Consider the following 25,391-nt stretch of genomic DNA (forward strand, 5'->3'; position numbering starts at 1 on the left):
GTTTTCTTCATGATTTGCATGCCCAATTCTATTGAGCGTGGCAAAACTTTCTTCAGACAACCATTAATAACTTTATGGATAAAAGGGGGCTTCTAGGCCATGCAATGCTCCTCTGGGTAATGAACACCTCCACAACCCATGACATACCCATACCTCATGTTTGAGAAGGGGCTCCCAGCCTATGACGTATGGGTACATTATGGCTATCACACGACCACTGTGACTACAGCAAGGGTGATCGCATGAAGGTGCTGACTATCTGACAGCACTGCACCAGCACTCATGGCCATGATCTCTGTCACCGCTGTTCAATCCTTAAAGAAGTTGTCCAGTTACAAAAAAACAGATTTTATTTTTTCTGATAAATCTTGCTAATATGTGCCTCTCCACACATCTATTATGTTTTTTCAGCAATATTACCTTTTATCGTGCTCTAGCAGCACATCCTCATTGCTGGCTCCAGAACTGATGGGGTTAATCTCTTTTCTGACTTCCTGGGTTCAGTTACTACATCTCCCATAATTCTTTGTGGCTCTAGGGCTGTATCTAACACATCCACCCCAGCAAGGGTCATCATGAAGGTGCTGACTATCTGACAGCACTGCACCAGCACTCATGGCCATGATCGCTGTCACCGCTGTTCAATCCTTAACAGTGAATCAGCAATTACAAGGTTTCAGGCAATGAAATTAGTGAAAACATTGACGTCCAACTGTGATCACTGATCAGTGCAGTAACAGCAGTGACCATAGGCTGGAGCCTGGCAATTGCGGTGTCACCGGCCCCAGCACTGATTGGAGTAATCATACGATGACACTTGATCACTTCAAATCAGAGAGCAGAGACACAGTCTGACCTCAGTGACTGCTCTGCTCCACCTTACACCTGCTAGGATATGTGAGTAGAGTGGTCACTGTCACTCTGCTGCTACTCTGCTGGAACGTATGGTGCCACAAGCTTGTATAGCCTGTGCCACCACCGCTTGTGCTTCCTGTCCTTTGGTCTTTTCCAGTCTCCCCCTTTCCCCATTCACCCCTTCTGTCGCTGAGTGGTGATCAGCACTTGATCACTCAATTTTTGTAATTTTTTTTGCACCACTTCCGTGCATGCGTTCTGCAGCTGCCAAGTGATCATCAGTGATGCACATCACTAATTGGCGTCCATTCTCGCTTTTTAGTCACACCTTTTTTGTTTTGAATGTCCACCCATCCCCTCTTCCTCTTTTTGCACCACCTCCTGCTTTTTGCACTCATCAATTACGCACATCATTGATCGGCGTCCTTGCTCGCTTTTAGCCAGGACTTTTTTTGCCTGCCCATTTTGTCTCCCTTTTTGCACCACATCCATGCGTGTGTGGCGCCCCTGAGGCTTCAGTCACCACAGAGTACTGCACCTCCATTAAGGTGCAGTATTCATCCTGGGTAAGGAGGAGGTTAGTGCCAGTACCACATCATCCATATCATTACAAATACTTAGTTGCCCTTTTCTCCGGGGACCGGGCTTCGGGTGAGTTAGGCGACACACACACGGTCGGACAGTGAAGTCTGCAACAAGCAGATGGGAGGAGTTGGAGACTACCAGTGGAACAAGCGAGATGCAGGAGGACTCACGGTCGCTGATGGGGAGAGCTGATAGCTCCCTTAGGACCGGCGCAGACAGGGTGCGGAGCCCCAGGTTGGTGTGAACTTCAAGTCCCACCAGTGGAATCCACCGGTCAAGGGAATTGTACAACCCTTTGCCCACCACAACCGTGATCGACTGGAGCCCATCATGGTGGAAACCAGCACTCCAAGGGTGACGACAACGCAGTGAGTAAAGAACCTTAACCGCAGCCTCTGTGTTGACCCCATCATAGTCAGTGCCATCACCATGTGCTCCTGCGCCATCAGCCACTACCACCACCATCATCCTCCTCCCTGGGGCCTAGTCAACTTGGGGTCACAAACAGGATTTCGTGCCGCAACCACGGGTACTGTGCGCCTAAACACTATTTGCTCAAGGACTACACCCTGGTGGCCATTAAAGAACAACAAGTGTCATCCGCAGACAAGTGCTCTGGGTGTATCCGCCCTTCGTAGGCTGGACGGTGGTATGGCGCAAAAAGCGGTACCTGCTGACCCCAGCCAAAGCGAAGAAATATAACTTAGGAAAGAGATCAGGGGTCCTGCCTCCAAAAGAACCGGAAGGAGATGGGATCACCAGACAGTTAGCGACAGAACATTGGAGAGGCAGCACTGACCAGGACCAACCGGAGCACGGTGTACCAGAAATGGCGTACCCCGGCCGTCTTGGAGGTTCACCGGTGCGACCTTTAATGATGAGCACTGATCACCTGGAGGCCAAAGTGAAGTGGCTGAGCTGGGAGTTGGAGAGGTAGCAGTTGGACCTCATCCGACGATGGCGGACGACGGTGGAGGGTATGCGGGCCCACGAGGGAAGGGCGATTCCAACCTCGAGGGAGGAAGAGACCCGTGTAGAGGTAATGGAGAACCCTGTTGCCCTGGTGGAAGTTGACCCCCTTCAGGCCCTACTGGCCCCTCCTGTTTTCGACCCGGCAGCTGATGACCTGGCCGCTGACGACCCTACATCCAAGGACCAGTCATCCGACAACCACCTCCAGGACCCAGCAGCCGATGATGCCCACACCTCAGACTCGGTAGCTAACGAGACCCTGCTACCAGAGGATATAGCACCTCACGTGTCACTTGGCGGGGTGGGGGGGGGGGGGGGAGGGAACTGCTCACCATCCTTGTCACCTACTGCCGTACCCCGGGATGCGGAACACCGCAGCACGGCGACGTCAGATGGGAATTATGCCGCAAACCAGGCCATGATTGCCCAGCTGGCCGCTGAAGCGAAATGGTGGAATGACCGATTGGCGGGGATCAAGGCAAGAAATATGGCCGCAAAGCAACAACTCCGGAGGGCCCATCTATCGGCTCGGGGGCTGCTGCGAAAGGGGACAGTCGTCAGTTTTGACCTCGAAAAGGGTTGGGGTTTCATCTCTGAGTCTGGGCATTCCAAGAAGATCTGCGTTTCCCGGCGAGACAGAGTCCCACCTGAGTAGAAGTCACATGACTTGTACCCTGGTGATGACATCATCTACACCCGGCACAAGGGTGAGCGGGGTTGGTACGCCCTGGATGTGGGACTGTGTTGCCCGGAGTCTGCTACCTCGGCACAGGTACCCGCTCCTGCGCCATGTCAGGAGCCAACCCCAGCTCCTCGCCAGAATTCTACCCCACTCCATTACGTGGACAAATGCACCCAGACCCTGGAAAATGACACTGGGAGACCTACTGGTCCGGAGTACCCTCACCCTCAGGAGACCTACTGGTCCGGAGTACCCTCACCCTCAGTAAGTACTTTGTCCCCTAATGTAACTTATATAGTTTGCTAGACCACCGGGCCACTGGTCTTTAGGTGGCCGGAACTGTTCTTGTAAACAGTTGCACCTATTGTGCACCTTACCAGAATTGGGACAACCACAGGACCCAAAACCTGTCGTGCGTGCCCAAGCAATGAAGCCTGGTTTGGAATGCTCAAGCTGCACACCCAGAGCCTACGTTGGGGGTGGCAGGTCACCCATGTTGTGTGTTTGAAAATGTTCTCCATGTGGCACTTAACAGGAGCGGTGCACCAAACTTTAGCACTATAGACTCTGTCGCTTGCTGCTGCTAGCATAATGTTTATGACAAAGGTTTTACCTGCTTTTAAAGGAGAAGGACTTTTCTTACACCAAGAGTTTTCTATTGATATGCAAAGTTTTAAATATGCTTCTTTTCTATGCTAAATGTCTTTTGTGAAAGATGTATGAGACTTTATATTTGACTGCCAGGGGTTATGTTTGCAATGTTTAAGTGGTACTTGTCACGTCCCCACCGGAGCCCACTCCTGCGACTTCTGCTCCGATCACCAGACGACGCCATGTTCCCACCATGGATAGTGCTGGTGATGGGAGAGGAGTCGGTGCCCGTGGCTCTGCGGAGCACAGGCTCCACTCATCCACTAGGCTGGGTTTCCCTGGAACCTGCAGTACCACTGGCTGACTGTAGGTGGCGTGTGTGTCTTCCAGCTGAAATTGCCAACATTCACCTGCAGCGAATGGGAAGACACCACACCCTTCTTATTCCCCCTCCTGTCACATGACCACTGCCAGAGATAGTTCTGTACTGCTGGCTCATGTGCTGTTTGTATGTTGATGCCTGTGTGCTGACCTTTGCTTGTTTTTTGACTACCCTCCTGCCTGTCGTTTTTGTACCTTGCTGCCAGTTCCGGATTTGACCTCCGCTTTGTCTCCTCACTACGCCCTTGCCTGCCGATTCAGTTCCTGTTTTGCATCTCCTGGTTTTTTACCCTGCCTGACAACCACGGACTACAGCCTACCACAGGTAGTGATCTCTGGAGCTCTGTGTAATTCCAAATCCCTGTATAGGGGTTAAAAGGGTTGCAGAGTTCTTGGGGTCCTGCTTTGTGAGAGGCTTTTCTCTAGACTCCCCTTACAGCCAGTCTGAGTCTGTGGCTCCAATCAGGCATTACATTACTGCCTCCCATAAAGAGAAGAATATTGTTTATTCATAGCCAAAATGTTTGCGGTATACCATTATATGATTTTCTTGCAGCCCGCGGACGTGCTGGGAATTTGCCATGGGGGTACGTGGCGCCCCTGAGGCTTCAGTCGCCACAGGGTACTGCACCTCCATTAAGGTGAAGTATTGATCCCGGATAAGGAGGAGGTCAGTGCCAGTACCACATCATCCATATCATTTGCACATACTTAGTTGCCCTTTTCTCTGGGGACTGGGCTAGGGTCTTTAGGTCGGCCACCACAGAGGTTAGGGTCTTCCACCCACTAGTCTAGGGATCCGGGGGGGGTTGGGGGTAAAGTGACCTCGAGGCAGTTAGGCGAGAAGCACGCGGTCAGACAGTGAAGTCTACACGAAGCAGACAGAAGGAGTTGGAGACTACCGGTGGAACAAGCGAGATGCAAGAGGACACAAGTTCGCTAAGGGGAGAGCTCATCGCTCCCTCATGACCGGTGCAGATGGGGTGCAGAGCCCCAGGTTCGTAGGAACTTCAAGTCCCACCAGCGGAATCCACCAGGCAGGAGGATTGCACATCCCTTTGCCCACCAGAAGTGCCCGGGGCACAGCAGCAGATAGAGCCAGGAGTTGAGACCACGATCCAGCCCATAACGGACTAGCGCTGCCTGCTATACGAGACAGGAACTAAACCTAGGACAAGAGTCTCTGTCAAGCTATAAGTCACAGGGACTCATCAAACACCGCGCAGAAAGGAAGGGCTCACAGTCCACAACCCTGGTTCTGGTCTCCGAACTGTCCGGGATCGACTGGAGCCCATCATGGTGGAAACCGGCACTCCACAGGTGACGACAACGCAGTGAGTAAAGAACTTTAACCGCAGCCTCTGTGTCGACCCAATCATTGCCAGCGCCCTGTGCTTCGGCGCCATCAGCCACCAGCACTACCTTCATCCTCCCTGGGGCCTAGCTCTACCTGTGGAGAGCTGCAACACCCGAGCTGCGTTACCATGCGCCACAAAAGAGAGCAACTTTCCGCAGCGGCGGCTCCCCTCATAGCTGCATACCACAGGTGGCGTCATGAAAGACATCTACTCCCATCATCCCCGACCCCTTCATTTTTTATTGACATAGATGAGGTCACGAAACTGGGCGAGGCCGCTTTGACATCTCCAAACAGAGACCACCGGCCCGGTGACGAGTAAAACCCCAGGCCCCGTGGGTGTGTCACATGCATCCTGCAGCTTGCTTTTGCCTTAGACCTTTTTTTTCCCCCCCTATTTTTTCCCTCTTTTTGCGCCACATCCATGTGTCTGTCCTGCAGCCGTTGAGCGCTGATCAGTGACACACATCACTGATCGGCTTTCAGTTGTTGGGATTTTTTGATGTAACAAAGAATAAATTAAAAATAATTTAGATTAGCCAATAGACTACATTAAGGACAGTAAAATATATTGTAATAGTCATGATCTACTACAGAATTTTTGGCCCTAAATCCAGCTTCAGCATTTTCTAACTAGACTCCCATAGATGCAGTAGAAATGATGACGTTTTGGATTCTTGTTTTTCACATGGGGATAATGAAGAAACCAGAAATTCGGCTATATTGGGTTGTTGCTGTTTTACATAACACTCCAGTGTTTCGCTTGGCTATGACCTGTTAATGTTTTGAGGCCATTCACAAACTTTTGCATTCCAATGATAACGCACAGTGTCCTCCCTGAGATGACCCCAATTTTCAAACTTCAGACTTTTTAAAATGCGGTCAGTCATCATTGATCAGTGTACATTCCCCAAAGAAGCAGGTGTGTGGATGAATCCCTTAAGGGGGCTTTACACGCTACGATATCGCTAATGCTGAGTCGTTGGGGTCATGGAATTTGTGACGCACATCCGGCCGCATTAGCGATGCCGTTGCGTGTGACACCGATGAGCGATTTTGCATCGTTGCAAAAACGTGCAAAATCGGTGACATGGGGGTCCATTTTCAAAAATCGTTACTGCAGCAGTAACGAGGTTGTTCCTCGTTCCTGCGGCAGCACACATCGCTCCGTGTGACACCGCAGGAACGAGGAAGCTCTGCTTACCTGCCTCCCGGCCGCTATGCGGAAGGAGGTGGGCGGGATGTTACATCCCGCTCAGCTCCGCCCCTCCACTGCTATTGGGCAGCCGCTCAGTGACGTCGCTGTGACGCCGCACGGACCGCCCCCTTAGAAAGGAGGCGGTTCGCCGGTCACAGCGACGTCGCCGGGCAGGTAAATATGTGTGACGGGTCTGGGCGATGTTGTGCGGCACGGGCAGAGATTTGCCTGTGTCGCGCAACAGATGGGGGCGGGAACGCACGCTAGCGATATTGGGACAGATATCGCAGTGTGTAAAGCCCACTTAATACATTTCAAGGGACCTGAAATTTCAGCAATACCTGCTCAGTAAGAGGGACAGGTACAGAATTAAACTCTACAAGCTTTGTGACTAACTCAGGGTACACCCACAGATTTAGGCTTTATGAAGGGAAGAACACCCGGGTTGAACCCTCTGAATATTCCCCTGTCCTGGGAGTAAGTGGGAAATTGTATGGGATTTGGTGCACCCACTGCTGGATAAGGGTTATCACCTGTATGTAGCTAACTTGTACATCAGCATCCCACTCTTCAAGTCTCTCTCTGCCAGGGCTACTGCTCCTTGCAGTACTATATGCAAAACCCAGAGGAGCTCACCTAGGTCACTAATTGGCAAGCTGCTCCAAAAGGGTGAGAAGAGAGCCCAATGTAGCAAGCTCATGCCTAGCAAGGACAAGAGGGATGTCCTTTTCTTGGCCACAATACATGGTGATGGCAGTCTCCCAACCACTGTATGGAGTTCATTTACACAGGGTCACAACCCAGACTATGTCTTGAGATGCAACAAAAACATGCGTGGAGTGGATCCCTGTGATCAGTTCCTCCAACCCTAACAAGCCGTAAGAAAAGCTAAGGTGTGGTACAAGAAAATGGGCATACACATCCTTCAGTTCCAGGAGGTAGTGATCAAGGCCCTAATGTTTGGAAGTCAGAAAAGAGCGGGCCCCAGTACTTCTGGAACTGAAGGTGCCGGTATAGTACCAGGGAAACATTTCCCAGGTGAGTTCTATCAAATGGCAAAGAAAGGAAGGTCGCAAAGAAAGTGCCAAGAGAGTCACAGAAGGGGATAAGGAAAGACACCACTTGGCAATGAGACACCTGCCCCCAAACACCTGGACTGTGTATAAAAAAAAAATGCTTTAAAGTCTACCACACATCCAAAGACTACTAAATTCATATATGCCAGGCTGACGTACTCTTCACATCTCACATACACCACTGACATATCACATCAATTTGTTTGGTTTTTCAATTTCTCAGTTCTAAGTTGCAGAATTCTGTAAAGCATCTGGGGGTTCAAAATGTGTCCCACACATGAAGATAAATTGCTCGGGGTGTCCAATTTAGAGAATGCAGTGAGCTGGAGGGGGAGGGGGGGGGGGGGGGGAAACACACACAATCTGGGCTTTTATCCAAGAAAGATGGTTAAAAAAAAAAAAAAAAAAATGTTGGAAATGCTCACCTTAGCAGGTTGTGTGAGTCGCAGCCAACTGGAAATGACCAAAATCACGGCTACAGCAGCCCCACGAATGTAACAGCAAACACCAGGAGAGGAATGGGTATGATTGACTACGGCAGTGTGGCAGAGAAACATCCAGGAGTGGGGCCATAGTGAGAATGGGTATGATTGCGGCGCTGCCGTAGTCAGAGAAACATCCAGGAGTGGGGCCATAGTGATTTACTTCAAATAAATGAAATACCGTATTTTTCGTTTTATAAGGCGCACTGGATTATAAGACGCACCCCAAATGTAGAGCTAAAAAAAAAAAAAAGAGCTAAAAAAAAAAAAAAAAAAAAGTAAAAAAAAAAAAAAATGGGGCCAGTCTTATAATCCGGTGTTGTCTTACCGGAGGAGGGCAGCAGTGGTGGTGAAGCGGGGTCACAGGAGGCAGAGGTTGTGCTGGCAGCCGTGGCAAGTTAGTAGCGTCAGCCTCAGCGGTTACGTGGCGGTCAGTGGCGGCAGGCGCGGCAGCAGCAGCGGTCATGTGGCGGTCAGTGGCGGCAGGCGCGGCAGCAGCAGCGGTCATGTGGCGGTCAGTGGCGGCAGCAGCGGTCAGTGGCGGCAGGCGCAGCAGCATCTGTGGTGGGAGCCGCGGCGGGTCCGTGCTGGGAGCCGCGGCGGGTCCGTGGTGGGAGCCGCGGCGGGTCCGTGGCCTCGGGAGACAGTTGGAGAAGCTCGGGGAAGTAAGTGTCTCAGTGTGTCCGCAGTCCCACTTCAAATGATGGCGCCTGGAGCGGCGCATGCGCAGATGGAGCGCTCGTCCAAGGGCTTCATTTGCGCACGCGCTGACTCCCGTCGCCATCATTTGAAACTGGGGCCGCGGACACAGTGGGACACCTGCCGCACAGCCGCCCGTCCGAAGCACACACGCACAGAGTGACAGCGAGCAGGCCGTCCGCCCGCCCGCACAGAGGCACCCGGCTGCCCGCCCGCCTGCAGGTACAGAGAGGCAGCCGGCACCGACAGGCACCCGGCTGCCTGCACGTTTAGAGATGCAGCCGGCACCGACGGGCACCCGGCTGCCCGCCTGCCGGCACATACAGAGAGGCAGCCCGCATTGACAAGCACCCGGCTGCCTGCACGCAGCCACAGGCACCCGGCTGCCAGGACGTACCCGGTCGCCGTACAAACAGCAACCCGGTAAGCTGTATTCGGATTTTAAAATGCACCCCTCATTTTCCTCCCAAATTTTTGGGAGGAAAGGTGCGTCTTATAATCCGAAAAATACGGTAAATCACTATGGACCTTCTCCTGGACGTTTCTCTGACTGCGGCAGCGCAGCAATTGTGACGCCTTGGTAAAACCAGATAGTCACACAGTTTAGGCCCCCGCACAACACCTCTCCCACACAGGGTTAAAGCAAACAACCTGAAATCCTAGTCAACCCCCTCAGGGTAGGACAGACACCAGTGGGCGGGACCAGGCGGATGGAGAACACCCACCTAGAGGGTCTAGAGAACCCGGGGCGGGAAAACAGGCAGTTAAAGTCTGAGTCAGAACAGTCTGTAGCTCAAGTGGAGTTCAGACCTGTCAAGGTCTGGAGTTCAAATTGCCAGCCGTCAGGGTTGGAGCCCTGGCGTACTGGCTAGGTGGCAGACGGTGGTCAGTGTCAGGAGGAGACGGGAAAGACGGCTGCCGAAGATCCGAGGTGGACCGGGGCAGGGTTGTAGCCTGCCGGTACCGACACCGGAGAACCGACCCAGAAACTGTACACAAAAGGGGGTACTTGGACCCTGAAGCCAGTACCAGCACCGACGGCCTAGCTAATTAACCAATTGAGGGCAGGATTATAGGTCCTGTCCCAACCTAAGTCCTGAAAAGTAGACAACCACCCACAGAGAGGGATAGGGCATCCACCAGGGCCTGGTAGATCCCACGGGTCAGCGTCTAACGGGCACAGCTCCCAACCAAATGACCGGGAGCGGACTCCCGTGTTTCACACAGGAAAGTCTACCACACAAAACACAAAGTGCAGAGGAAAAAGACATTGATCATCAGCCCGGGTGTGGGGCCAGATACACCCGTCTGCGGAGGTCGGCTACCACCAACTTGGTTTACCAAAAGAACTTAGCGTTTCTTGACTCCACACATCAGTGCAACCTCATCCAGCACCATGACAACCGAACTGTAAGTGTGCTGATCCCTGCAACCCTGCACAACACTGGGCCCCGGGCATCCATCCCTACCCACGGAGGGGTTAATATCCAGCTGCCATGACATCTCCCCCGGGTATCCCATAACAGCAGCGGTGGTGCTACACTTCACCACACACCGTGGGTGGCGTCACAGACAGTTTATTGCAAATCCCCGTACATATCCGTCCCCTTTTATTTGAAGTGTCCGCGCACCCCCCCCCCCCCTGTCATATAGACTTCTCAAAGTCACTCCACAAGTGGTGTGGTCCCTAAGAAAAAATGGTTTTGGAAATTTTGTTTGAAAAATTAGAAATTGCTGATGAAATTTGATCCCTTCTGACTTCGTAATTGAAAAAAATATGTTTAAAAAATTTTGCTGATGTAAAGTAGACATGTGGGAAATGTTATTTATTAACTATTTTGTGTGACATAACTTTAGTAAACCGGCATAAAAATTCAGTTAGAATATTGCGTAATTTTTTAAATTTTCAGCAAACCTCCAATTTCACAAATAATTGCAAAAAATATTGTTGTAATTTACCACTAACATGAAGACTCAGAATCACCGGGATTCGTTAAAGCTCCAGAGTTATTACCTCGTAAAGGTGACACTGGTCAGAATTGAAAACAATTGGCCATGTCATGAAGGTGAAAATAGGCTAGGTGGTGAAGGGTTAGGCTATGTTCACACTAGAAAAATGATTTTTCTTAAGAAATTTCTTAAGAAATTTCTTAAGAGTGCACCTGTGTTAAAAAACGCACCAAAAACGCACCTGCGTTTTTTGCCGCGTTTTCGGTGCGTTTTTGGTGCGTTTTTACCGCTGGTTGCTCCCTGCGTTATTGTGCCAATTATCTATGGCAAAAAACGCAGTTAGCTGCAGAAAAGTAGTGACATGCTCATTCTTTTTCTTAAGAAAATCTACTGAAAGAATTTTCTTAAGAAAAAAACGCAGTGTGTGCACAGCTAATTTTTTTTGCCATAGTTTTTGCTGGGGAATGTCTTCAGAAAGGTTACAAGAATTTCTCAAGAAATTTCTGCAGCAAAAACGGACCCAAAACGCAGGTAAAAAACGCAGTGTGTGAACATAGCCTTAAAGGGAACCTGTCACATGCAAAAATGCTATTACACTCTAGGTATGGGGGGTGGGGGGGGGGATGTTTCTGCAGGTCAGTAGCATTTAAAACCTGCACGGCATCTGCACATTAATCTCCGGTGTCCAGAGGAATACAACTAGCCCCTTCACCCCTGGACGTTTTTCAGTTTTTGTTTTTTTTCCCCCCTTTATTCAGAGAGCCGTAACTTTTTTATTTTCCTGTCAATCTTGCCATATGAAGACTTGTTTTTTTGTGGGACAAGCTGTACTTTTAAATGAAACCATAAGTTTTACCATATAGCGTACTGGAAAAAAATGTCAGTGTGGAAAAACAGCAAAAAAAATGCGATCGCACAATAATTTTTGGGATATTTTATTTACAGTGTTCACTATACAGTCAAATTGATGTGTTTGTGTGATGCCTCAGGTTGATACAAGTTTGTAGACACCAAACATGAATAGGTTTATTTTTATCTAAGGGGTTAAAATAAAAAATCACAAGTTTGTCCAAAAAAAGTGGCGCAAGTTTTGCACAATTTTCCAAAACCTGTAGTGGTCTCATTTTTTGGGATTTATGACTCAGTGATGGCTTATTTTTTGCGCCTTGAGCTGATGTTAACGGTAACATTTCTGTGCAGATGCTATGTTTTGATCATCTGTTATTGCATTTTGCGCAAAATTTATGGTGACCAAAAAACTATACTGGCATTTGAAATTTGTTTGCCACTACGCCACTTACCGATCAGATTAATTGATTTTATATTTTGATAGATGGAGCGTTTCTGAACAGGGCAAAACCAAATGTGTAATATATATATATATATATTATATATATATATATATATATATAATGTGTGTGTGTGTATATGTGTGTGTGTATGTGTGTGTATGTGTGTGTGTGTGTGTATGTGTGTGTGTATGTGTGTGTGTGTGTGTATGTGTGTGTGTATGTGTGTATGTGTGTATGTGTGTATATGTATATATATATGTGTATGTATGTATGTATGTATGTATGTATGTATGTATGTATGTATGTATGTATGTATGTGTGTGTGTGTGTGTGTGTGTGTGTGTGTGTGTGTGTGTGTGTGTGTGTGTGTGTGTGTGTGTGTGTGTGTGTGTGTGTGTGTCCCTCATCCTGCTCACATGTGCCCCATCATCCTGCTCACATGTGCCCCATCATCCTGCTCACATGTGCCCCATCATCCTGCTCACATGTGCCCCATCATCCTGCTCACATGTGCCCCATCATCCTGCTCACATGTGCCCCATCATCCTGCTCACATGTGCCCCATCATCCTGCTCACCACACATAAAAAAAATAAAATAAACATTTATATTCACCTTTCCTCGCTCCACGCAGCGTCGCTCCTCCTCCGTCTGTGCCGGCAGCGCTGTGTGGAGCCGGCCTCGCTCCCTGCTGCACCGCGATCTCCTTCTGTCTGTGCCGGCGATGCTGTGTGGACACGTGCGCACAGCGATGACGTCATCGCTGTGAGCCCCGTTAGTCTCTACACAGCGCGGCCGGCAATCAGGAGGACATCGCGGTGCTGCGGGGAACGGTGAGTAATGTGCACTGATTCACTGCACCCCGCGCTGATGATGATGCGCGGTGAGCAGTGAATATAGCCGCACATGATCACTCCTGGCTGTAGTTGCCAGGGGTGATCACGGCTGGCTGTTTACTTCGCGTGCGTCCCCGCTCATCACCCCGCCCACCTGTCAGCGCTGAGAGATGGGCGGGAGGATGGGCGTGCATATGTAATGAGCGGGCCCACGTGGTCACGGCAGGCGCTGCTGCTGCCTGTTCGTGCCCCGATGACCCGCTCCACCCTCATTCCCCGCAGCCATGCCCTACATTCAGACCATTAGACGCACCCCCCACTTTCCCCCAACATTTGGGGGAAAAAAAGTGCGTCTTATGGTCCGAAAAATACGGTATATATATATTATATATATATATATATATATATATATATATATTTCCAGATGGAGGATTACATCATGTGTAACTGTGCTCAACAGAATAACCCTATATGGGTTTGGACAGCTGTATAAATATGACACGGAGGGAGGGGCGCCTCGCGCTCTCTCACATGTCAGGCTATGGAGAGCCTGTTCCTTTGATCCCTCCATCCAGCCCTCCACGAAGCAAGACATGCCTGTCAGGCCTACAGCATATCATCTTTGCCTTACCATTCAGGAACCAAGGAAAGATGGATGAATATTTCTATTGATTAATATGGACTAATTAAACTCTTTTACGTAAGCTAACGAAGAATATTATTTTTCCTTTCTGTAACTGAACTGCAACTTTATAATTTGGCAACCATTTTTATCAGATATAAAATACATTTATTTTTACATTTTTTGAAGTTCTTTCTTTCATGCGCTTATCACGTATTTGAAGAAAAATATATTAAAGAGTATATTTTTAACAGTGGTAAGAATGAAATTATTTTTTCTTCACCGCCCAATAGTATAACATTTTGTGACACACCTGTAGTGTTAATATGCTCCCTGGATGAATTCATTGAGGGGTGCAGTTTGTAAAACAGGGTCACTTGTGGCTGCTCGGGAACCTCAGGGACTCTGCCAATGTGACATAGCATTCGCAAACCATTCCAACTAAATCTCAACTCTACTTCTCAGTCATCTACAGGCTCTACGGTAGGGACGGGCTGCACCTCAATGGGGAGGGTGCAGCTGTGCTGGGGGAGAAAATAATCAGAAGGATGGAGGAGCTTTTAAACTAGGATCTGGGGGCAGGGAGGGTAATGGAGCAAATAAGGGGATAGATAGAGCAGTGAGACAGTAGGTATCAATGAAGGTTTAGGGGGGGCTGGGACATGCAAGGAATGTAGGGAGGCACGGAGTAAGGATTATATTATTAGTATTAAATGTCTACTGGCAAATGCAAGAAGTCTTGCAAACAAAATGAATGAATTGGAGACTTATGTTAACCATGGATTATGATGTGGTGGGCATTTTCCGTAATGCCCACCACATCATAATCCATGGTTAACATAAGTCTCCAATTCATGGCTGGATGAGAGCCATGACTGGGTGACAAACATACAGGGTTATACTACATTCATGAAGGACAATAAAGAAAAAAAAAATCTAACCAAAGACCTGTGCTCAATGACCACGTAGGGGGGAGTTGTGACAATGTAGAGTCAGTATGGGTAAGTGTACATGGGGAGGGGAATAATGGAAAGATGCTAACTGGAGTTTGCTATAAAACTCCTAACATACCTGAACAGGTAGAGGGTGAAATGATAAATCAAATTGAAATGGCAACAAATAATAATAATCAGGTCCTTATTATGGGTGATTTTAACGATCTAGACATTCAGTGGGACAGAGAATACTTGGGTTGTGCTAAAAGCTGTAAGGAGGAGTCATGTTGGGTGAGTATATTATCGCACAGAACGGGGAGGCGGGTGATGAGCAGAGAGCAGTGCAGCTGTGCAGAGAGCATTGCGGGGGAGGCAGAGAGCAATGTGGATGAACAGAGAGCAGTGCAGGGGAGGCTGAGCAATGGGAGGCAGAGCATCGCGGAGGGCAGCAGAGAGCGGTAGGGGTGCAGAGCATCGTGGGGGGAGGCAGAGTGCAGTGGGTGTGTGCAGAGCAAAGAGCAGTGTAGATGATCAGAGGGAGGGGGGGGTAGAACAGTGTGGATGAGCAGAGAGCATTGAGAGGGAGGCAGCACAGAGAACAGAGCATCACAGGGGAGGCAGAGCAGTGAAAATGGGCAGAGAGCAGTATGGAGGAGGCAGCGCAGGGGACAGAGCATCGCAGGGGAGGCAGAGCAGTGCAGTTGTGCAGAGAGCAATGCGGGAGAGAGAAGAGCAGTGGAACACAGAGCAGCGCAAGGAACAGAACAGTGCAGGGGAGGCAGAGCAGTGCGGGTGAGCAGAGCAGCGCAGGGGGACGCAGAGCAGACCAGACCAGCGCAGGGAACAGAGCAGTGCAGCTCTCCCAGCTAATGGAGAATGTTCTCTTCTTCATTGACTGGGACAGTGAGTATGGATCGTCGTGGGACCCCCTTATTGGTTTACGCCAGACCCGGATTACGGATTTTGCAGGGGAATAAATTGGTGAGTGAGGGCGTCTTGTCTTTATTTCTGTAATAACTTTTTCTTTTGATGTGTTTCAGGTTTGCTTTTGTGAATCGTCGTGGGACCTATGGATTATGTTTGACATTTATTTATTTTTAAATTTTAATAAAATGGTGAACGAGGGCTGTAATTGGGCGGTGTTCGTCCAAATAAAATGTTTTTTTTTTTTTTTTTTGTTCAACTACTGGATCAGTAATGGGGGGTATCTGATTCGCCCACCATTACTAATACTAGGACTTTGTCAGCTGGCAATTCACAGCTGATATCAACCCCTTTTATTACCCCCTTTTCCACCGCACCAGGGCAATGGCTAGAGCTAGGGTGAAGTGCTCGGATTGGTGCATCCAATGAATGCACCACTTCTGTGGCGGCTGCGGCCTTATATTTTTAGGCTTGGGAGGGCCCAATAATTATGGGCCTCCCCAGGCTGAGAATACCAGGCTACAGCTGTCTGCTGTACCTTGGCTGGTGATCTAATTTGGGGAAGGGGACTCTACGTTTTTTTTTTTGTTTTAAATTATTTCATTTTAAATAAAATATCAGCCAAGGTGAAGCTGCCGGCTGCTGTCTGTTTCGCCTTCGCTAGCTACCAAAAATAGGGGGAACCCCAGGTCGTTTCATGGGGAAAATATTACATTTAGGACTAAAAAGCAAGGCTAAACACCCTTTAGTGTCACATGAAATGCAATGGGTGCAAGTGTACAATGTGCAAGGGGTGAGACATTATACACATGTGTTGCACACTATCTAGAATATCTATCCAGTCATCTGTTGACTATCCAGTATCTGTCTATTCAGTTTTTTTATCTAGCTTTTGACTGTTTTGAAAACTCCAAGGTAAAAATGCATACCACACGGATGATATGGACGACACATGGACAACACAAGGAGACTAGGCGAGGGGGCGGAAAAGCACTCGCATCTGACTCCGAGTCACTTCCACAGCAACAACGGCGCTACAAGTATATTTTATACGCAGGTGTGACTGCACCCTTACCTGCGCTTGTTCTGAAATTTATAATATATATATATATATATATATATATATATATATATATATATATATATATATATATATATATATATATATATATATATATATATATATATATATATATATATATATATATATATATAGATATATATAGACACACACACACACACATATACACAATGGAACCTTTGTTTACAAGAACAATCCGTTCTAGTGCTAGTTACTCGTCTAGCAAAGCAAAATTTCTCATAGGAAATATTGCAAGCTCAGACAATTCGTTCCATAACTTGTACAATGTCCCATCCTGGTCCCCTATTTTGCCATTCCACACAAGCACAAACACACAGAAACACACACAATATGCTCACCTTACCTTCCGTTCCATCGCCAGCCTCCTGGTTCTTGTAGTTCGCCGGTACAGGATGTGTATCGGGTAACCATTGCGACAATGAAGGAACGTCCGCTGCCAGAGCGCTGACGTAAAAGGCAGGAGTCGCTTGCCTCTGATTATTCAGCGTGCTGCCTTTGAGAAGTGGCTGACAACGGAAGTTCCTCCATCATCGCAATGGTTACCCAATACACATCCTGTACCGGCGAACTACAAGAATCGGGAGACCGGTGATGGAACGGAAGAGAAGGTGAGCATTTACAAGAACGGATTGTTCTTGTAAACAAAGGTTCCATTGTGTATATATATATATATATATATATATATATATATATATATATATATATATATATATATATATATATATATATATATATATATATATATATATATATATATATATATATATATATATATATATATATATATATATATATATATATATATATGCTATATTGTGAGGCGAAATTTTAACCCCACGCGTTCCAATTTACCAATCAATTTTGCCCCTATCTACATAATGGGCAAAAAGTGAAACGAAAAGTGTATCAAAATTGATTGGTAAATTGGAACGCGTGGGGTTAAAATTTCGCCTCACAATATAGCCTATATATATATATATATATATATATATATATATATATATATATATATATATATATATATATATATATATATATATATATATATAGGCTATATTGTGAGGCGAAATTTTAACCCCACGCGTTCCAATTTACCAATCAATTTTGCCCCTATCTACATAATGGGGAAAAAGTGAAACGAAAAGTGTATCCGCACCGTCACATTTACAATCACAAAATTTTCTACAGACACCTCATGTGACCCAGGGAACGTCGTAGACTGTTTTGACAGGAAAATTTAACCCCGCGCTTTAGTTACTCTCCAAAAAACATGCCTCCATTAAAGGGAACCTGTCACCAGAATTTTCTAAACTAAAAGAATCCCCCTCTGCAGCTCCTGGGCTGCATTCTAGAAAGGTTCCTCTTGCTACTGTGCCCCCTTTCAGACCTAAATAAAGATTTTATAAAATATTACCTTTTGCTATGGTAATAATGTTATTTGGTCACGGGGGCGGGCTGTTTTTCGTCTGTTATCCCCCCTCCTGCCGCTCTTCGCCGTCCCCATCGTCCATTTGCATACATGATGCCACCGACGTCATGTAACGCAGTTCGCCTGAGTTCTCACGCATGCCCAGTGGCACTAGCGTGGGGCTGAGCATTGTTGTACATTGCGAGCGCTGGTGAGGTTATTGCGCAGGCGCGAGATTATGGGCGGCGCTGGAAATGTCATCACCAGCGTCATCCAAGTACCCTCCCATAATCTCACGCCTGCATTGTGCACATTGCTAGCGCTGGTGAGGTTATTGCGCAGGCGCGAGATTATGGGCGGCGCTGGAAATGTCATCACCAGCGTCATCCAAGTACCCTCCCATAATCTCACGCCTGCATTGTGCACATTGCTAGCGCTGGTGAGGTTATTGCGCAGGCGCCAGATTATGGGCGGGTACTTGGATGACGCTGGTGATGACATTTCCAGCGCCGCCCATAATCTCGCGCCTGCGCAATAACCTCACCAGCGCTCGCAATGTGCAACAATGCTCAGCCCCGCGCTAGTGCCACTGGACATGCGCGAAAACTCAGGCGAACTGTGTTATATGAGGGCGGTGGCATCATGTATGCAAATGAACAATGGGGGATGGCAAAGAGCGGCAGGAGGGGGGATAACAGACGAAAAACAGCCCGCCCCCGTGACCATAAACCATCGTTACCATAGCAAAAGGTAAGATTTTATAAAGTCTTTTAGGTCTGAAAGGGGGCACAGTAGCAGGAGGAACGTTTCTAGAATGCAGCTCAGGAGCTGCAGAGGGGGATTCTTTTAGTTTAATTGCGAAAATTCTGGTGACAGGTTGCCTTTAAAGTAAATGGAGCCTGGAACTACAGGTTATTAGTAGGAGCTGTGAGTGGTTGCTATAGGAACAAAAGACATTCATAGTATAAGAAGCTTATACGTGAGGTAATAAGATGGTGAGGAGACGGGGAAAGAGACAGACGGAGCACAGTACTTGGCCAATTTAGTTAAACCTGTGTGGAATATCTGTGGTGTTGAAATATAATGTTGTGAAATGCTTCGATTAGCTTAGTTTTTGCCTTTTAATAATTACATTTCTATTTGTTTTGTGGTTTTTGTGTGCAGAATACATTTTTGTTAATACATTCTACTGTGTTAAAAGCAGCTATTAACCCGGGCGAAGCTGGGTAGTACAGATATAGATACACATTATATATATATATATATATATATATATATATATATATATATTATATATATATATATATAGATAGATACATACATATATATATATATATATATATATATATATATATATATATTATAATATATATATGGACCCCCATATCATTTCTTTTTTCAATTATTTAATTTTCACATGTTGCGCTGACCAATCATAATATCTGTATACATATATGCACGCACACACTATGAACTCTGTCAAAACGAGCAGAAGATGGCCGCTTTCTTCCCCTGGTTGTGCAGAGCTTGGAGCTGATGTGGTCACTCTTTGTGGTTGAATAACATGCAGCAGCTGCAGACACAGGAAAGGTGACAGGGAGGGGTTTGGGTGGAGATCTAAGTGGGTGTGAGGTACAGGCCACCGCAAAGGATCATGGAAGTTGTAGGAACTGAACCCATCAGAGCTGGAGCCAGCAATGAGGATGTGCTGCTACAGCATGATAAAAGGTAATATTGCTGAAATAAAAAAATAAAGATGTGTAGACAGGCACATATCAGCAAGATTTATGAGGAAAAAACAACAAAACAGTTTTGGTAACTGGATAACTTCTTTAAATTTACCACTATCATGAAGTACAATATGTCACAAAAACCCCATTCTCAGAATCACCGGGATTCATTGAAGAAGAGAGAGTGAGAGAACCCTGGCACTACCGCCCCCATCATCACCGCACACACCCCGGCACTACCGCACCTATCATCTCCACACACACCCCGGCACTACCGCACCTACCATCACCGCACACACCCTGGCACTACCGCACGCATCATCACCGCACACACCAGCACAACCTCAGTGATGTCCCCGCTGACAGAGTGATTCACTTCAGTTTCTACATGGAGCTCACAGGAGCGGCGGTGTTCTACTCCCGCTCCGGTCAGCTTCATGTAGCGGAGCTGAAAGCTTCGTGGGACCTTGTGAGGATTACGTCGGACCTGGAGGGGTATTTGGGGGTTAAAAAAAGTGGTGAAAGAGGGTGTTTTTTGTCTTTTATTCTAAATAAAGTATTTTTTTGGGTATATGTGTCTATTTACTTTCAATTACAGGTTAATCATTGGGGATGTCTCATAGACGCTTGCCATGATTAACCTAAGACTTAGTGGCAGCTATGGGCTGCTGCCATTAACTCCTTATTACCCCGATTGCCACCGCACCAGGGCAATTCGGGATGAGTCGAGTAGAGTTCCGGGACTGTCGCATCTAATGGATGCGGCAATTCCGGGCGGCTGCTGGCTGATATTTTTAGGCTAGGGGGCTCCCCATAACGTGGGGCTCCCCATCCTGAGAATACCAGCCTTCAGCTGTGTGACTTTACCTTGGCTGGTATCAAAATTAGGGGGAACCGCACGCCGTTTTTTAAATTTATTTTACTGCACTACATAGACCCGCTCACCAGCGGTTGTGATTGGTTGCGTGGGGGCGCTTCTGACTGCAACCAATCATAGGCGCCGGTGGGCGGGGGAAGCAGGGAATATGAGATGGAATAATGAGCGGCCGGCATTTTCAAAGAGAAGCCGCCAGAGCAGTGTGACAGACATGCAGCGCCGCGCCCAGTGATCGGTGAGTATGAGAGAGGGGGTGGGAGAGAGACATAGAAGACCGAGAGAAAAACGATCAGTGATGGAGTCCGGGTGCTGATCATATGTGACCACTGGAGGAAGCAGCGCTGTGCTGGGATATACTCGGTGCTCAGCCCAGTGGAGCCGCTTGTAGTGTATGAGCCTCGCACTGGGGGAAATCAGCGTTATCAGATGTAATATGCACAATATACATACATATGAAAAATCCTACCGTGCTCTGGTTATGGCTGCATGTGGGCGGAGACCCAAACTGCCCAATCAGTGACTTCCAATGAGGTTCAGGTCAAGTCCGGGGACAGAAAAGACCTTTATCTAAAGTCCGGCTGATCTCGCAGAACCCGAACTTCCCCGGGTCTGCTCATCTTTAGTCAGGAGGGATCTACAGTGTGGATGTATCAGAACGGAGTGTGTACACAGCGGAGCCGCATATGGAGCAGAGCCTCTTGTGTACAATATGTGCAGAGCGGAGCCGTGTGTGTGTATGATATGTACAGAGTGGAGCCGCGTGTGTGGGGGACACTGCTGGACAGAGAAACAAAATACAGTGCAGTAGATGAGACAAAAACAGTCCCGGCATTACTGAATGCCAGAATATTTATTACAGTAACTGGGGGAGCATTGCTACACCGCACTTGTGGCACCCTTGAAGCTTCAGGCGCCACAGGGTACTGCACCTCACTTAAGGTGCAGTGCTTATCCCGGGTAAGCAAGGGGTCATACACCGGTGCCAATCACCAACAAATAACACTCAGTGAGAAGGGGGCTCTCCCGCTGGTATTGAGCTGGGGTGGTCACAGGGGACAGCATCATTAATATGGGATTCCTGATCCATTAGCGTAGACAACCGGGGGGGGGGGGGGGGGGGGGGGGGGGGCAGGGCTTCCACTCTTGTAAAAGGGAACAGCACCACACTGAGTCAGTCAGTCAGCACGGGGCAGACAGGAAAGCAAGGAAGACAGAGGAGTACACGGTCGCCGAGAGGGGAGCCCAGAAGCCCCCTCGGGATCAGCGCATTCAGGGTGCGGAGCCCTAGGGTGGCTGACACTTCAAGTGCGCCATCAGAATCCGCCAGGAAGGGGATTGTATGTCCCTTCGCCCACCACAGAGCCCGGATCACAGCAGCAGATTGGACCGAACCCTGCTCCTGGCTCTATAAGTGACTCACGTTGCCTACATATGGGTAGAAATCTTAACTACAGGACAGAAGTCCCTGAGGAACTTTATGTCAGAGGGATTGACCACAGCGCAAGGAGGAAGAGCTCACATGGCACGGCCCCGGCCTTGTCCTCTGACCTCCGGGATCGTCAGGAGCCCATGACAGCAGAGCTTGGCATCCCAGGAAGGCACTTTATCCGTGAGGAAACAACTTTGACTGCACCCCCGTGTGTTGCCCTTTATTTGCCGCAAGCCTTGCGCCCCGCTGCCATCGGCGAGACTACTACTCCCATCATCCGGGGGCCTCGTTCTGCCTGTGGAGAGCTAAACCATCCCTGCTCAGCCCCGGTGAGAGACGTCCTGCAGCGGCGGCTAATCCCTGGCCGCACATCACAGGTGGCGTCACCAGACAACTACTACACCCAACATCCCCATAGTAACTGACACAGACGGGGGTCACGGAGCCGGGTCAGGCCAGCCATGACGGGTCAGACCTGAGACCATGTGGACGCGTCACACTAACGGGGCCGCTCTATACCGGAGCGCAGGGGACCCCGGGGTGACACTCACAGCGCTGGAGAGAGGCGGGAGCTGCTGCCTGGTGCCGGTGGAGCGGAGTTTGTTGTGTTGTCCTCTCTGTAATATTTCCGTCCTTTTCCGGGTCGGGGGCGGCCGTATTCCCGCCTCTCAGGGTCACACACTCAGTCTCTTCCCTCCACAGACAGCGTTATCTCCAGCTCCACATTCCACAACAAGGACTAAACCAACACACAGCGAGCTGCAGGGGGGCTGGACTGATCCGAGTGCACACAGATCAGAGTGGAGCATTGTAATTCAGTTTTTTGCAGAGGCTGATCACTACATGTGTACACAGAGCCGCGCGTGTACGATGTGTAAGGAGCGGAGCCGCGCGTGTACGATGTGTAAGGAGCGGAGCCGCGCGTGTACGATGTGTAAGGAGCGGAGCCGCGCGTGTACGATGTGTAAGGAGCGGAGCCGCGCGTGTACGAGGTGTAAGGAGCGGAGCCGCGCGTGTACGAGGTGTAAGGAGCGGAGCCGCGCGTCTACGAGGTGTAAGGAGCGGAGCCGCGCTTGTACGATGTGTAAGGAGCGGAGCCGCACGTGTACGATGTGTAAGGAGCGGAGCCGCACGTGTACGATGTGTAAGGAGCGGAGCCGCGCGTGTACGAGGTGTAAGGAGCGGAGCCGCGCGTGTACGATGTGTAAGGAGCGGAGCCGCGCGTGTACGATGTGTAAGGAGCGGAGCCGCGCGTGTACGAGGTGTAAGGAGGTGTAAGGGCGGAGCCGCGCGTGTACGAGGTGTAAGGAGCGGAGCCGCGCGTCTACGAGGTGTAAGGAGCGGAGCCGCGCTTGTACGATGTGTAAGGAGCGGAGCCGCACGTGTACGATGTGTAAGGAGCGGAGCCGCACGTGTACGATGTGTAAGGAGCGGAGCCGCGCGTGTACGAGGTGTAAGGAGCGGAGCCGCGCGTGTACGATGTGTAAGGAGCGGAGCCGCGCGTGTACGATGTGTAAGGAGCGGAGCCGCGCGTGTACGATGTGTAAGGAGCGGAGCCGCGCGTGTACGATGTGTAAGGAGCGGAGCCGCGCGTGTACGATGTGTAAGGAGCGGAGCCGCGCGTGTACGATGTGTAAGGAGCGGAGCCGCGCGTGTACGATGTGTAAGGAGCGGAGCCGCGCGTGTACGATGTGTAAGGAGCGGAGCCGCGCGTGTACGATGTGTAAGGAGCGGAGCCGCGCGTGTACGATGTGTAAGGAGCGGAGCCGCGCGTGTACGATGTGTAAGGAGCGGAGCCGCGCGTGTACGATGTGTAAGGAGCGGAGCCGCGCGTGTACGATGTGTAAGGAGCGGAGCCGCGCGTGTACGATGTGTAAGGAGCGGAGCCGCGCGTGTACGATGTGTAAGGAGCGGAGCCGCGCGTGTACGATGTGTAAGGAGCGGAGCCGCGCGTGTACGAGGTGTAAGGAGCGGAGCCGCGCGTGTACGAGGTGTAAGGAGCGGAGCCGCGCGTGTACGAGGTGTAAGGAGCGGAGCCGCGCGTGTACGAGGTGTAAGGAGCGGAGCCGCGCGTGTACGAGGTGTAAGGAGCGGAGCCGCGCGTGTACGAGGTGTAAGGAGCGGAGCCGCGCGTGTACGATGTGTAAGGAGCGGAGGCGCGCGTGTACGATGTGTAAGGAGCGGAGGCGCGCGTGTACGATGTGTAAGGAGCGGAGGCGCGCGTGTACGATGTGTAAGGAGCGGAGGCGCGCGTGTACGATGTGTAAGGAGCGGAGGCGCGCGTGTACGATGTGTAAGGAGCGGAGGCGCGCGTGTACGATGTGTAAGGAGCGGAGGCGCGCGTGTACGATGTGTAAGGAGCGGAGGCGCGCGTGTACGATGTGTAAGGAGCGGAGGCGCGCGTGTACGATGTGTAAGGAGCGGAGGCGCGCGTGTACGATGTGTAAGGAGCGGAGGCGCGCGTGTACGATGTGTAAGGAGCGGAGGCGCGCGTGTACGATGTGTAAGGAGCGGAGGCGCGCGTGTACGATGTGTAAGGAGCGGAGGCGCGCGTGTACGATGTGTAAGGAGCGGAGGCGCGCGTGTACGATGTGTAAGGAGCGGAGGCGCGCGTGTACGATGTGTATGGAGCGGAGCCGCGCGTGTACGATGTGTAAGGAGCGGAGCCGCGCGTGTACGATGTGTAAGGAGCGGAGCCGCGCGTGTACGATGTGTAAGGAGCGGAGCCGCGCGTGTACGATGTGTATGGAGCGGAGCCCGCGCGTGTACGATGTGTATGGAGCGGAGCCGCGCGTGTACGATGTGTATGGAGCGGAGCCGCGCGTGTACGATGTGTAAGGAGCGGAGCCGCGCGTGTACGAGGTGTAAGGAGCAGAGGCGCATATGTACGCTGTGTATGGAGCAGAGCTGCGTATCTACAATGTGTACTGAGCCACGTGTGTATGACGTTACATTGATTACATTAAATTAATTGATTAAGGAATTAATGGAACGGAGTCTCCTCTGCTTTCATTACCTGACACCATTGGTCTCCCTGGAGGGTATAAAGTGTTCCTAAGGCCCTGTGCGCACTTACCGGATTTTTCCGCGGATTTTGCCGCGGCTTTGCTGCATGTTTCGCTGCAGTAAATGTTCATAACATCTCTGCAGTGAATCACCAGCAAAACCTATGGGCAAAAAAATCCTGTGCGCACTGGGCGGAATTTGACAGCTGAATGTTTTGCTGCGGGATTCCCGCAGCAAAAACAAGTGCATGTCACTTCTTTTCCGCACATCGCTGCGGGATTTCACTCCATTGACTCCAATGTTAATCGTGAAATCCCGCAGGGAATAACGCAGGCAGCAAATTCTGTGCGGTTCACTGCGTTTTCCTGCGTTATTCCCTGCGGTATTTCGCGGTTTACCTCCG

General features: G+C 49.6%; 1 protein-coding gene across 1 annotated transcript in view; it reads right to left on the minus strand.

Annotated features, from left to right (window-relative positions):
- The window catches only part of LOC142312266 (oocyte zinc finger protein XlCOF29-like), a 30,699-nt gene extending 8,085 nt beyond the window's left edge, over window positions 1-22,614 (minus strand). The window contains exon 1 of the mRNA XM_075351198.1: window positions 22,534-22,614. The gene's annotated coding sequence lies outside the window, so the exon portion shown is untranslated. The remainder of the gene's footprint in view (window positions 1-22,533) is intronic.
- Between the last annotated feature and the right edge of the window lie 2,777 nt (window positions 22,615-25,391).

This window comes from Anomaloglossus baeobatrachus, chromosome 5 (assembly GCF_048569485.1).
Source record: "Anomaloglossus baeobatrachus isolate aAnoBae1 chromosome 5, aAnoBae1.hap1, whole genome shotgun sequence".
Classification (NCBI taxonomy): Eukaryota; Metazoa; Chordata; class Amphibia; order Anura; family Aromobatidae; genus Anomaloglossus; species Anomaloglossus baeobatrachus.